We start from the raw sequence: 13,099 nt of genomic DNA on the forward strand, positions 1-13,099 counted from the left end.
TAGTGTTTAATCCATCCATTAGATTTTCCTGAAACTTGGCCAAAATATGGAGGTCCTTGTTCTTAATATAAATTCATTATGGGTGACCCTGGCAAAATTTTGGTTTGCATCCCTTTGGGACTTTTAGGGCTAAAAAAATCATGCCTTTTTGGAGCTTTTTTTTTTTTTTATATTATTCAAAAACTTGATATGTTATGTCTATATAGTAGTTTTCCATGGCACCGAATTCAAATATACATGTCTTAAGGCATGAAACTGCACCATTTGTCCATTTTCACTGGGATTCAGCATTTGCAGGAGCTCAAAAGGGGGTCACAAATGGCCCAAAATTGCAAAAAATGACATGTTTATCTCATAACTTTTGCCTCATCCATTAGATTTTTCTGAAACTTGGCGAAAATGTGAAGGCAATGTTGGCCCTTCACACTTCTCACATTCATCATTTCTTCACGATTTTTTGTGGCATCATCCCACATGCAGCACCAGAGGGAGACCACGCACGCGCAGCTTGTTTTAACTTTGTTTAAAGAGTTAAGGAATTAAAAATATAGTTTTTTTTTTGTTTTTTTTTTATCCATTTAAAAAAAAATATATATTAATTTAAATTTTTTTATAAATTTAAATCAATATTTTCAACATTTTTTTTTTAATTTAATGCTAGTGTATTTGAAATATTATTGAAAAAGTAAAGTTTATTTAAAAAATAAAAGTTTAAGTGAGAATTATTTTATAATCATTTCATCCATTGGTGAAAACGCTTGTATACCACATGTGTACAAATGTTTAATATATAGAATTAAGTTGGTTGGATTTTCGAAGTTAGACCTAAATAACAATGCATGCGATAAAGCAATATTTGATTCTGCCTAGTGATTTTTTTTTTTTTTTTTTTTTTTTTTTTTTTTTTTCTTTTTTATCCTTTGTTCTTCATATGAATATTATTTTGATTCAGTTTCTTTTTGAAAATATTTATTTCAGCTAGGAATACTGCTAATGGAGACATTTACCATTATTTGCCTAAACAAAAGTTTTAGCTTATGCAGTAGTATGTTCACACTTTCATTTCTGCTATGAAACTATTTATTTCTTTAAATTAATTGTTTATCATAATATTAGGTAAAATATTTTTCCTTGTAACTTCCACTTACATGTGTTTTTATATTATTAACCTTTCCAGCTAATCTGCTGTTATGGTGCGGCATTGACAGATTTGCGACTAAATCCATTCAACTTACAATTTCTCGTATATTCCTGGTTTAAATTATATAGTTGGAAAGAGAAAAAATAGAATCTTTCCAAACATGAATAAGTGCTTATAATCCATAATCTTTTAGTAAGTCAAAGTGATATTTTCTCTGAAAATGCGAAATCTGATTTTTTTATAAATTTATTTTATTGCGAACTATTATTCTCATCTTTATTGGTGGTTGTTTCACAACGTTTCGGCCAACTATTCCTCTGGCCTTCGTCAGGTGGTAACCGCGACGGATAGGAACTTCGAATCTCCTAACTGCATTCTCAGCAATCACTGCCATCCGTAGTTGTTGTCGTCTCACCACGTTTTGGCCAAGTAAGCCTCTGGTCGGCTTTGGTTAGGATTGAAACCGCTATCTTCAGGCAATGCTCATTAATCTGGAACCGTAGAGGAACTGTAGGAACTGTATCAACTGCGCCACGGGCCCCGAAGAGAAATCAAGGTTGTATTTTTTGATCTTATAAATACACATTTATTTATTATCTGATCTTCCATGGTCGGGTCCGTACCGAATGGTATATATATTCTTCCTTAATTGGAATTCATTATTGAGATGAGTATTATTCATATTTATTTATTTATTGCAAACTATTATTCTCATCTTTATTAGTTGTTGTTTCCCGACGTTTCAGCCAACTGATTTCTTTATGTTTTTATTTTTTTCAAACATTTTTATATAATCCTTTTTGTTTAAAAAAAATCAATGTCGAATCTTCAGTTTTCTTGGAATTTTACAACCAATCAAGACACATTAAGTCCTGGGAACATGTTTACCAGAAACAACAGTTGGAAATAAGTCATACACCATCCACTATGACTGTGCAATTCCTACAGCTACGTATCTAAAAAAAAAAAAAAAAAAAAAAAAAAAAAAAGCTATTAAACCTGAAATAGTGATATGGGACAAGAGAAAGAAGCAACCTTAGTAGAAGTCAGTGTCTCTCAATGAAGCCGGGTTAAAGAGCTGAGAGGGAAAAGATAACAAAATATCAAGGTCTTATGTACGACAATGAAAGAAACTGGAATCTTAGGAAGATTTCTATCATTCCTGTTATTATAGGAGCAACTGGACTTGTGAAAAAAAAATTTCAAAAATTATCTGAAAAATATACTTGGTGAACCAAGTGTGTTTCAAGCAACTGCATTTAAAGGGATTATTAAAATCTTAAAAAGATCTCTTGATTGGAATGGATGAGATAGCAGGTGAATGTCTTGCTTCTGATAGGATGCCCCATCCTGAGCTTGAACAAAATAATAAAATTAAAAGAGAAAAAAAGAAAAACAGGATTTGAATGCCTACTAGACATCATCCTGTTTCTCTTAAGAGCCAAGACAATCTGGCATGATGCTACTTTTCCCTACCAGTAAACCATAACCAAATATTCAAAATCACATCGTATTTGCAGCCCAAATAAAATCCCTCATTGCCAAGGTCGCTGGAAAAATGGTGGGGTCCTTCTACCGCTCCAGTAGATACCTCACTCCTGATGCAGTTCTCCACCTATATAAAAGCCGGTTATGGTTAACGATGGAGTACTGTTTCCACATCTGGGCAGGAGCTGCTAGAAACAGTTTATCCTGCCTTGACAGAGTTCAAAATAGACTTCGTAGCTTAGTGGGGGATGCCCTTTTTTCTTCCCTGCAACCTCTTTCCCACAGAATAGACGTTGCAAGCGTGTCTCTGCTTTATCATTATAAGCAAGTGCTCAACTGAGCTTCAATCAATGGTCCCCCCCCCTCGCCAAACTTTGACGAAAAACACTCGTCTAGCCAAACCCACTATCAATAATTTCCCCCACTCTTTATCTGTGTCTAAACCTAAATATAGATTCCATCAACAAAGCTTCTTTCTTAGAACTGCATGCCTATGGAACCTCTTCTGATTACCTGCTTTGTCTTCAAGTCCAACATAAACAAGTTCTTGATCAACCGTTCCCCTAAGTAATCCAATTTACGAAATTCCTACTACTTATGTTTACTACGCTATAATCACATTGACTAATGTATACCCACTAACAAAAAAACAAAAAAAAAACTCACAAATTAATAATTATGAATGGGGTGGGGGAATGAAGGACCCAACATCAACACAAAATTATCGTAAATTTAAGTTCAAGATATAGGGGACCAATTTACTAGAACCGTGTATGTGAAATTGAAACCCCCTTCAAATTTTTTTTTTTTTTTTTAATTGGTTGGGGGGGGGGCAATGAAAGTTCATGTGAACCGATCTTAATATTTTCTCTAATATTTTCCGTGTAATTGACTGAGAATTGTGGACAAGATTTGTTTTGAAAGGAAAACAAATCTCATTTGCATTTGGTCGTCATTAATGCCATTTGAAATTTTCATAAACGATTAAAAAGAATCAACGATCGGTATGCAAAATAAAAAAACCGTTTAGGAACAGAATAGTTAACAAAGCCAATCCCATATCAATAATGAGCATCTACATAATAATGTTACTGTTTAGAAAACCATTCTTAACATTGTGATGGGTATCTGTTAACTATTCCGACCTTCCTTCTATGAAGAAATGCTGATGTTTTTTCTCCTAATGATGAGATTTGGACAGTTAGATTGATTTGCATAAGTGTGAAGAAAAAAATAATAGTAGTGGTAATAATAATAATAAATTAACGTCTTTAGCCACATCTCTCTCCCAAAATGAGATCTACAATTTTTTTTTTTTTTTTTTTTTTATAGCTAATTACGTGGCAGAAAGAAAAAAAAACAATTATTGTAGAATTTTGAATAGGAAAGCAGTTCAGCACATAAATTTGACATAAAAATATTATCATGTAGAACCATTCTAATTTTTTTTCTTATCTAATCGATCCAAAATCGAAACAAGACTGGTAGAACATTTTCGCTCGGGTGTTGACATTTATTAATTGTCTGTATTTTGGAGATGAGGTGTTTTCATTGATTGAGATTGTCAGACTGACTTCCTCATCTTGGTTGTTATCGTCACAACGTTTCGGCCGTTTTACCCTCCGGCCTTCATCAGGTGTTTTGTATCGAACTGGGGAACCGTTTGTTAGGAGTCTCGAACCCAACTCTTTATTATTATTACGGGGGTACCGTGTTCGGACTCCTAGTGACATATGGCCGAGTGGTCCTAGACGTTGTATCAAAGTTTACAGTTACCCAAAGGTGCTGAGTTCAATCCTGAACGAAGGCAGTGAAAAAGTAACATTCAAAACAGAATCGGCAACTATGTCCCAGAGCCTAGCTGGAGTCCGAACACGGTATCCCCGTAATAATAATAAAGTGTTGGGTTCGAGACTCCTAACAAACGGTTCCCCAGTTTGATACAAAACACCTGATGAAGGCCGGAGGGCAAAACGGCCGAAACGTTGTGACGATAACAACCAAGATGAGGAAGTCAGTCCGACAATCTCAATCAATGTTGACATTTATTTGATGTTCCTACCAGTGTTTGTTTAATTTTCGATTTTGAGCAGTGTTCAAGCATTCTAACTCAACAGTAAACACTAAGTTCGTTTTGAACTAAATACATGCTTTAAAACAAGTTTTTAAACACAAATAAACTTATCCAGGTAGATAGAAGAGTCTTGCATTTTGGTAACATTTGTTGCATATTTCTTTTTTTTTTTTTTTTTTTTTTTTTTTCTGTTACAGAAATAAATGCCTGAACTTTGGGGGAAGGAGTCTAAGTTTAAATGTAGATATAATTTCCTTTCTAATTGGAAAACTTAAGATTTTTATTTCTATTTTACACTTGCAAAGCTAAGCAGTACCATAAACATTATTTCAGAAGCCGATGGCAGACAAGGACATTGTCCAAACAGGTCAACAAAATTGACCCCCCCCCCCCCCCGTCCAGAGCATTTTAAATTTTTTGAACTGCTTGAAACGTTTTGTGAATATATGCTAAAACGTATACAAACGCCTGTACCAATAAAAGCAATAAATTAGACTCTGATAATCAAGTTAAATATGGTAGTGGGATTTATAACCCATTCCATGGTCCTTATTCTGTTGTAAATGAACAACTTCTGATAAATAATTTTGTGTTCATTTAATATCATCAAAAAAATTTAAAAGAATTGTTTTGGAATATGAAATTAGGGTCCAATTTTTCTAATTCTTTTTTTTTTTTTTTTTTTTTTTTTTTTTTTACATAGGCATCACCACATTATCAAGGCCCAGAGGCCACTCAAGGATAAGGGTTAAAGAGTGTACAGTAGAAATTGGACAATATAGTAATCATTAGTAATGAAAATTTGGTAAATTTGATAACTTATATGGAACGGCTCATCAAGAACTTATTTACTTTAGACTTGAACACAACCATATTGTAGTCAGCCGGAAAGCAGGAAAACGGAAGACAATTCCACAGGCGTGCAGTTCTAAGAAAGAAGCTTTTTTCATGGAATCTACGATTAGGTATAGGCACAGATAAAGAGTGGGGGGAATAATTGATAGTGTTTACAGCTAGACAAGTGTTTCTTGTGAAAGTTTGGCGAGGGGGGACCATAGATTGAAGCTCAGTCGAACACTTTCCATGAAAATAACGATACATCAGAGACAAACTCGCAACATCTCTTCTGTGAGATAGAGGTTGCAAGGAGGAGAAAAGGGCATCTCCTACGAGGCTACGAAGTCTATTTTGAACTCTTTCAAGGCAGGACAAGTCCTTTCTAGCAGCATTCTGAAGCTTTGATTTTTTTTTTTTTTTTTTTTTTTTTTCCAGATTAATTATCCCAATACTAATATATATCATTCAAACACTGTGAATATATGGTTAAGTGGCAGTTTTAGTCATTTAGAACTGCTTTAAAGCTTCACCGCTCACTCATTTTTCAACCAAATTTCAAACAATTATTACAGTTTATAGATCTTTTTCAGCTACAGTGTGAAAAAAAAATTTTTTCGTTCAGTAAAATGAAAGTTATGAATTTAATGGTGTTCAAAATCATTAAAAAAAAAAAAAAAAAAAACGTTAAGAGGTGAGCAATGTTTTTTTATGACAGGTTTCCATGGCAACCATGTTGATTCATCAACTAGTGTTGCTACTAATTCATTGCTGTCACGAAAAGAGAAGTAACAAGTGAAACAGACAGAATGAAAGGGAGATAATTTGGGGGGGGGTATTGAAGCAGACGAGTGGCGTACATTGTTATTACATATGTATGATATGCTTATGGGGGCAAAAAAATAAACCTGAAATTAAACAAAGAACAAGTGAATTTATTGGAAGCCTGGAAAAATCTTGGATTACAATAGAAAAATAGTAAAAAATATAAATTTATAACTTAAAATATTGCAGCATTAAATTTTTTTTTTTTATTTGAAATTCAGTTTAACATTATATAATCAATTCTTAATGGTGCAATATTTAAAGTCATAAATTTATTATATTTTTTTACTAGAATGACTTGTCCTTTTCTTTTCCAGTTTCAACAACTAGTTTTTTTTTTTTGTTTTTTTTTACTTTTCCATGTTTAAGCTTCACCATATTACTTTTCAAGCTCGCATTTTTCTATTGTAATATATATATATATATATATATATGTAATCTATGGTTAGTGGGAAAGAAACTCATCAAGGTGATTGATTATTAAGAAAATTTGGAAGGTAAGAGGATACCATTTATTATTGTCTATATTTGTGCTACAGCGGATCAGAAAAAAAAACATTGATACCGTTGGTTTCAAATCTAAACAAAGAGGACCTAAAGTTGGTCGTCTATTTTGGACTTTATCAAAAAGATGCCATCAGCCATTAAAACAAAACTTTGATGACGCATGAATCAAACTGTTGTCCGGACACTGACTATATATATATATATATATATACATACCTACAGATACTGTTTCGTGCTTTTGCCATCACATCAGTACAGGAAGAATGAAGAGCTTATGGGAAGCCATTTTCTTTTCATTCTAACTTAACAGTGGATACAAAGTTTGTTTTGAACAAAAAAACACTTTAAAATAAGTTAAAAACACAAATATACTAAACAAGATAGGTAAAATAGTAACTCTTCTTGTCTTTGTTGACGCTAACATTTATTGCATATTTGTCTTTCACCCCTATTTTGTTCTGTTAGTTACAGTGTAAAAAAAAAAAAAAAAAAAAAAAAACGAATCTTGCTTTCCTGCCTGCTGGAAAACTGCTTCTGTGGTACCAGTTTATTAGAATTCTAGTGAAAGAATTAAATTATCGTCCCATTAGTCTCCTGCTTTTCGCCAAAATATTTGAGTTCAGAATTAACCAAGCTCTAGCCCATCACCTTACAGCTGCTAAACTTCTGACCGACCAAAAATATTGATATAGGCAAGCCCGTTCTATAGCAGATATCCTAACTGTAATCTCTGAACGTATATATACCATTCACTGGATAAAACAGGGGATGGTAGAGCAGTAAGCCTAGATATATCTAAGGCTTTTGACAGGGTATGGCACGATGATCTTAGGAAAATCAGATCATACGGTATTACTTGATGAATACTTAATATAATATAATCCTTAAATAAGACAAGAATCTAGGTTTTCCTCAATGGTTGTACATCTAAACAATATGATATAAATGCAAGTGTACCTCAAGGGTCTATTTTTGGATCTTTATTATTCCTGATATTCATAAATGACCTCCCTGACATCACTCTATAACAGGCACAAGGGGAAAACGAATGAACATATACTGAAGGAAATGGCAGAAACATTAGAGGAAAACCACCAGTCTGTAGTTGAATGAGGACAAAAATGGATGGTCACATTCAATATTGCCAAGACTAAGCTTGTTTCTTTCAATAATTACAAGAAACCTTCTTAACCACCAATAGCTATGGCTTAAGATACATTACCTGAAAGTACTTCTTTTTCGGCTCCTCGGCTTAACGTTCACAGGGAACATGAGTTGGAACAGATACATTGAAAGCATTGCCAGGGCCGCTGTGAAGAAGGTGGGCTCTCTAACGTGCTCGTAGAAAGTTACTTACACCTGAAAGTATCCTGTACATCTACAAGAACACCATTCGCCCATGTATGGAATATTGTTGTCACATTTGGGCTGGTGGATCTGTAGGTGCGTCAGAAATTTCGTGAAAACTATTGAATAATTCCACCCCGTCTTTCCAAGCTTATAACTCCTCAAAAAATGTAATTCAAGCCCTAATTTTTTTTTTCAATTAAAGGAGCAAGGACCAAGGTTTCATTTTAAAAAAAAAAAAAATTTATTTATTTATTTTTTTTTTATTTTTTATTTTTTTTTTTTAAGGTTTTAAACTTCGGACTTTACAGGTAAATTTCTAAAAAAAAAAACACTTTTTTGTTTGTTTTAAATTTGAATATATTATTGATCTTTTATCTTCAATTTGTGATATATAACACTTTGGTGAGTAAATTAATTATTTACTTTTTAATAGACATTTCAAAATGGGGGGGGCGTGAATTTTAAAAAAACGTTTGTCTAAAATATTATATTCGGTTTATTGGAAAGAGCATAAAATTCCACATTGACCCTGAAAATATCGTAAAAATTGAATCAATAGAAAAATTTTGATAGATTTTTAAAGTTTAAAAATTGAAAAATATTGAGCTCGTAAAATTCAATTAATTTCATTACTGTCTTTTAAAAAATTAAAAAAAAAATTTCTATTACTTTTTATACAACTTTAATAGTTTATTTTGGAAGTATAATCCATAAAGAAAATAAACAACCCACTTTTAAAAGAGAAATTACGAGTTTTTTATATTTTATTCGCAGTTTCGTGTTAGGGTGTCAAAAATTCCTACAAAAATTCTGATACACCTAGTGCATCTGCTACTAGTCTCTCGACAGGATTCAAGAGTCGTCAACTTGATAAGTCCTTAACTGTCATCTAGGCTTCAATCTCTGTCCCATTGACGAAATGTTGCATTCCTCTACCTGTTATACAAGTATTTTAATGGTGAGTCCTCTGACGAACTACAAGCCCTTATACCCTCTCAACGTAAATACTTCCGACAAACCCGACAAGCAGCAAAATTCCACCCCTACACAGTAGAGATCTTTAGATGTAAGAAAGCCTTCTACTCTAATAGTTTCTTCCCCAGTTTGCCTTGTTTGGGGTGAAAATAGAATAAAAATCCACAGTAATGTTGACTGTTTTTTACACGCATACTCGATTAAAAATAGTTTGTCTCAAAATTGTATTTATAAGCGGAAGATTGGCCTAAAAAGACCAATCAGTCGAATCTTAGAAAAGCTAAATTTTAAAGGCATTATGACGGCCTCGATTGTCGTACATTTAAATCTAATAAAAATGATTAAAAAAATAATAAAAATGAATTTTTTCTGGTTTTATTTCAGCCTTTGGGTCTGATTTGTTTTATACAAAAATAATTTTTATAACATTTTGTCTGTCAAATAATTTACGCCGTTAAACTACACATTTGCCACACAAAAAAAAAAAAAAAAAAAGAATGGAGCCCTCCTGGACACTGCTGAAAAATTTCTTCCGGGTTTTCTAGCGGGTCAACTCCCGATTGATAATTTCTAGGAAGGGGAGATAGGACAGTCTCTTGGAAGTAATTCATAATCACTTGTTGTTGTTGTTGTTGTTTTTGTGATTGTTATTCACTTCTGGTTAAACTCGAAAACAAATGCTCTAATCCTTTTTCTATATATTTAAAAAAAAAAAAAAAAAAAAAAATTAAATGTGCATTTTTGCTGATTTCTCTTTTTTAAAGCAAACAAAATAAAAAAACAATTTTATTTGCTGATAATTTATTAAAATAAAATTTAAAAAACTGTTCTAGGGCTTTATAATAAAGTGTTAAGTTCATTGTTTACTACTGAATATAGTTTTGAAAAGCAGGTGTCAAAATAACGCCATAAATGTTGGTGTTACTTAGTACATTAAATAACTGTTGTTGAATTTTTAGAGATAAGGTCACTTCCTTTTCACAGATTGTCTATGTCTGCTTATGTTAGCGGGTGGGGCACCTTTTCTTTCTTTCCCATATATTTTCTAGCCTAGGTATATCCTTCTTTACCCGAGACTGCATACCCTTGGCTGTTACTAGTCGTTAACTTCATCCAGTGAAAAGCCATGCCTTGTCTGCGGCCATATCATACAAACTCTAATCCCTCCTCCCCCACCTCCTCTTTATCTGTCTGCTATGCTCAAGGTCGTTAAATTACCGTCTTAGCGGTTGACATACTTTATATTAGTGGTTGTTAATTTTTTTTTTTTTTTTTTTTTTACGTTGCTGGGAAATATATTTCGTGCGAGAATTTAACGTTAAACTATTTAACAATAAATATATCTATGTTCGTCACATGCTACGAAATGTATATTTTCAATTGACCGCCATTATATGACGGGTCGGAGGTCACGTAAGAAAGGCGCAAGCTGATTGGCTGACGGTGGTTTCAATGAAAACTACATTCATAACACCAAACTCCGTGATATTGAAAGAGTACTCGTTTACTCTCGCACAATTATTAAATCAGTTTACCTTAAAAATTACATTATAATGTAATTTTTATATGTATAGTTATAATTTTTATATTTTCTTTTCTTTTATTATTAGAATAAATAAAATTCGCTTTATGGCCCGTCAATTTCAGAATACGGGGTTGGGGGGTCTTATTTTTAGAAATAGCTTTTTTTGTTTTGTTTTTACATGTTAAAAGATCCGATTTCGGCAAACGTTACTGTTGGCGACAAATTATTTTAAAGAAAATACAATCGGGAAAATACTTAGATCAAAATATTTTTTCTTATCTTCTCATTTGTAAAGTGTTGGCGTTAAATTTTAATAATTGAATATTTAAAATAAGTTATGACTTTTAATAATAAATTACGGAAAAAAAAATACTAATTATTTGTTTTGAGCACAAGTAATAAGGAGTACCGACCGAACCCTTAAACAAAATATCTGTAACTAATTAACAAAAACAAAGTCATCATTGATGACTGTCATCAATAGTAAATTTTACGCTCATTTCTCCTGTTCGTCTTTAAAAAAAAAAAAAAAAAAAAAATAGATGAATAGAATAAGGAGCATTTTTTTTTTTATATACAAATAACCAAGAAAAGAAAATAGCGTTTTTAAATTTTTTTAATTAAATTTTTTTTTTTTTTTTTACTTTGAAAGAAAATTAGTGCCAATCCTCCTAAGCCATTTTGGATCCTCGATAATATCAAATAAATGTCAGAACTGATGTGAATATGTAATATAAACTACTAGGACCGTTCCAAAAAGTAAAACCGCCTTTTTTTTTTTTTTTTTTTTTTTTTTTTTGTGCTTCAGAATTTATTCTTCTACATAGTTATCACCATTCTCCATACATTTTTGCCAGAGATTATAACTGGCTGAACGAGGGTCGTTTCAAAAGTAAAGCCTCTTATTCTTTCTTTTTTTACTAAAAAAGTCGAAGAGCTACAAAGATGGGGGTCGTTACCATGAACTAGAGCAACCGTTTGTGTTTACAAATTTATTTTTCTACATAATCACCATTATTCAAAGAAATTCGATGAGGCAGCCTTGCTTCTAACGCACTTCCATGGCGGGGGTTGCTTTCTTATAGTCTCATATCGTCAATATCTGCAATAGAGAGATGAAGCTTTCAGTTCATGAATGCATTAGTTCAGCCATCATAACAATGCAATTTGCAATCAATCCCTTTGATCCATTCGGGCGAAAAAAAAATAGACATTACTTTTGGGACGCCCCTTGTATCTATACAAAAAGGGTAACTTTTTACGTTGTGCCCCCTCCCCAACGTATTATACCCCCCCCCTCAATTCCTCATGTTAAAGGCTTTCAGAATAAACACCCTCAACCATGAAAGCCGTTCTTACCATGGGACAGGTCGTAAAAAATATTGGCACCAAAAGTCCTTAAGAATATTTAGAAGATACAAAAAATGTCTCTTTAAAAATGTCTAACTTTAAAATTATATTTATTTAGTCACGACTCTGTCATGGGTGTCTAATTAGTGAGAATTGGTAACGTTGTAAAGAAAAATTAATTTCGTCTTATATATATTATATTATACTATTAATATGTTTAAAAAGTAAAAAAGGCGGAAGAGTAAAAATACCCAGAAGTGATCTCCCGCCTTTTTTTTTTTTTTTTTTTCTTGTATTAGTGAAATAAGTAAAATGCCACTCCTAAACCTTCTGGGCAACGTTTTTTTTTTTTTTTTTTTTTTTTGCGTGTGCGCACACGCTCTGTTTTTGTTTTACTTTTTCCGCCTTTTTACTTCCAAACAATTATTTAAAAGTTTTAAACCTAGAAAGTTCTCTCTTATACAATTTCTTCCCTTTTTATCGTTTGTATGTCTCACAGGTGCGAGTAGTCTCTTATAGAGAAAGGAAAAAATATCCGCCTGGAAAAAAGACGTGACCCTAAAAGACGGCTCTTTTCGAGTATACTTTTCTTAAGGGTAAAAAAGGGAGTAATATACTATATCAATAAAAAAAATTATCCTTTAGACGATGGATATCTAAATAAAAAAAAATTAAAAAGGGATCAAAAGCACATTTTCTTTTAAAATAATAAACCACAAAACCTTTTCCTTTGGAAAAAAAAGTTTTGTGTGCATTTTAGAGCCAATAAATATTTCTAGTGCTTTTTTTCTTGTGACCAATTCGACATACTACGCGGTTTTATAGGCACCGCCAAAAATGGCCGCAAAATCAAGTTGTTGTTGTTTTTTAAAACTAAATTACATTTATTAAAATCCATTATTTCTGAGTAACTTTTTTTTTCCAGAAAGATAAAACCCTGAATTTTATCATATAGAAAACAGAATAATGTAAAACTTTTTCTACTATTTTTAATTCAATTTTAAATGTTAAATTTTCCCAAAAAGTTAAC

At 32.3% G+C, this 13,099-nt stretch overlaps 1 protein-coding gene across 2 annotated transcripts in view; it reads left to right on the forward strand.

Moving 5' to 3' along the window:
- LOC145285880 (WD repeat-containing protein 5) overlaps positions 1 to 13,099 on the forward strand; it is a 134,304-nt gene that overhangs the window by 61,939 nt on the left and 59,266 nt on the right. The window lies entirely within an intron of this gene.

The sequence above is a fragment of the Euprymna scolopes genome, chromosome 10 (assembly GCF_053919585.1).
Source record: "Euprymna scolopes isolate OS-2025 chromosome 10, ASM5391958v1, whole genome shotgun sequence".
In the NCBI taxonomy this organism is placed as follows: Eukaryota; Metazoa; Mollusca; class Cephalopoda; order Sepiida; family Sepiolidae; genus Euprymna; species Euprymna scolopes.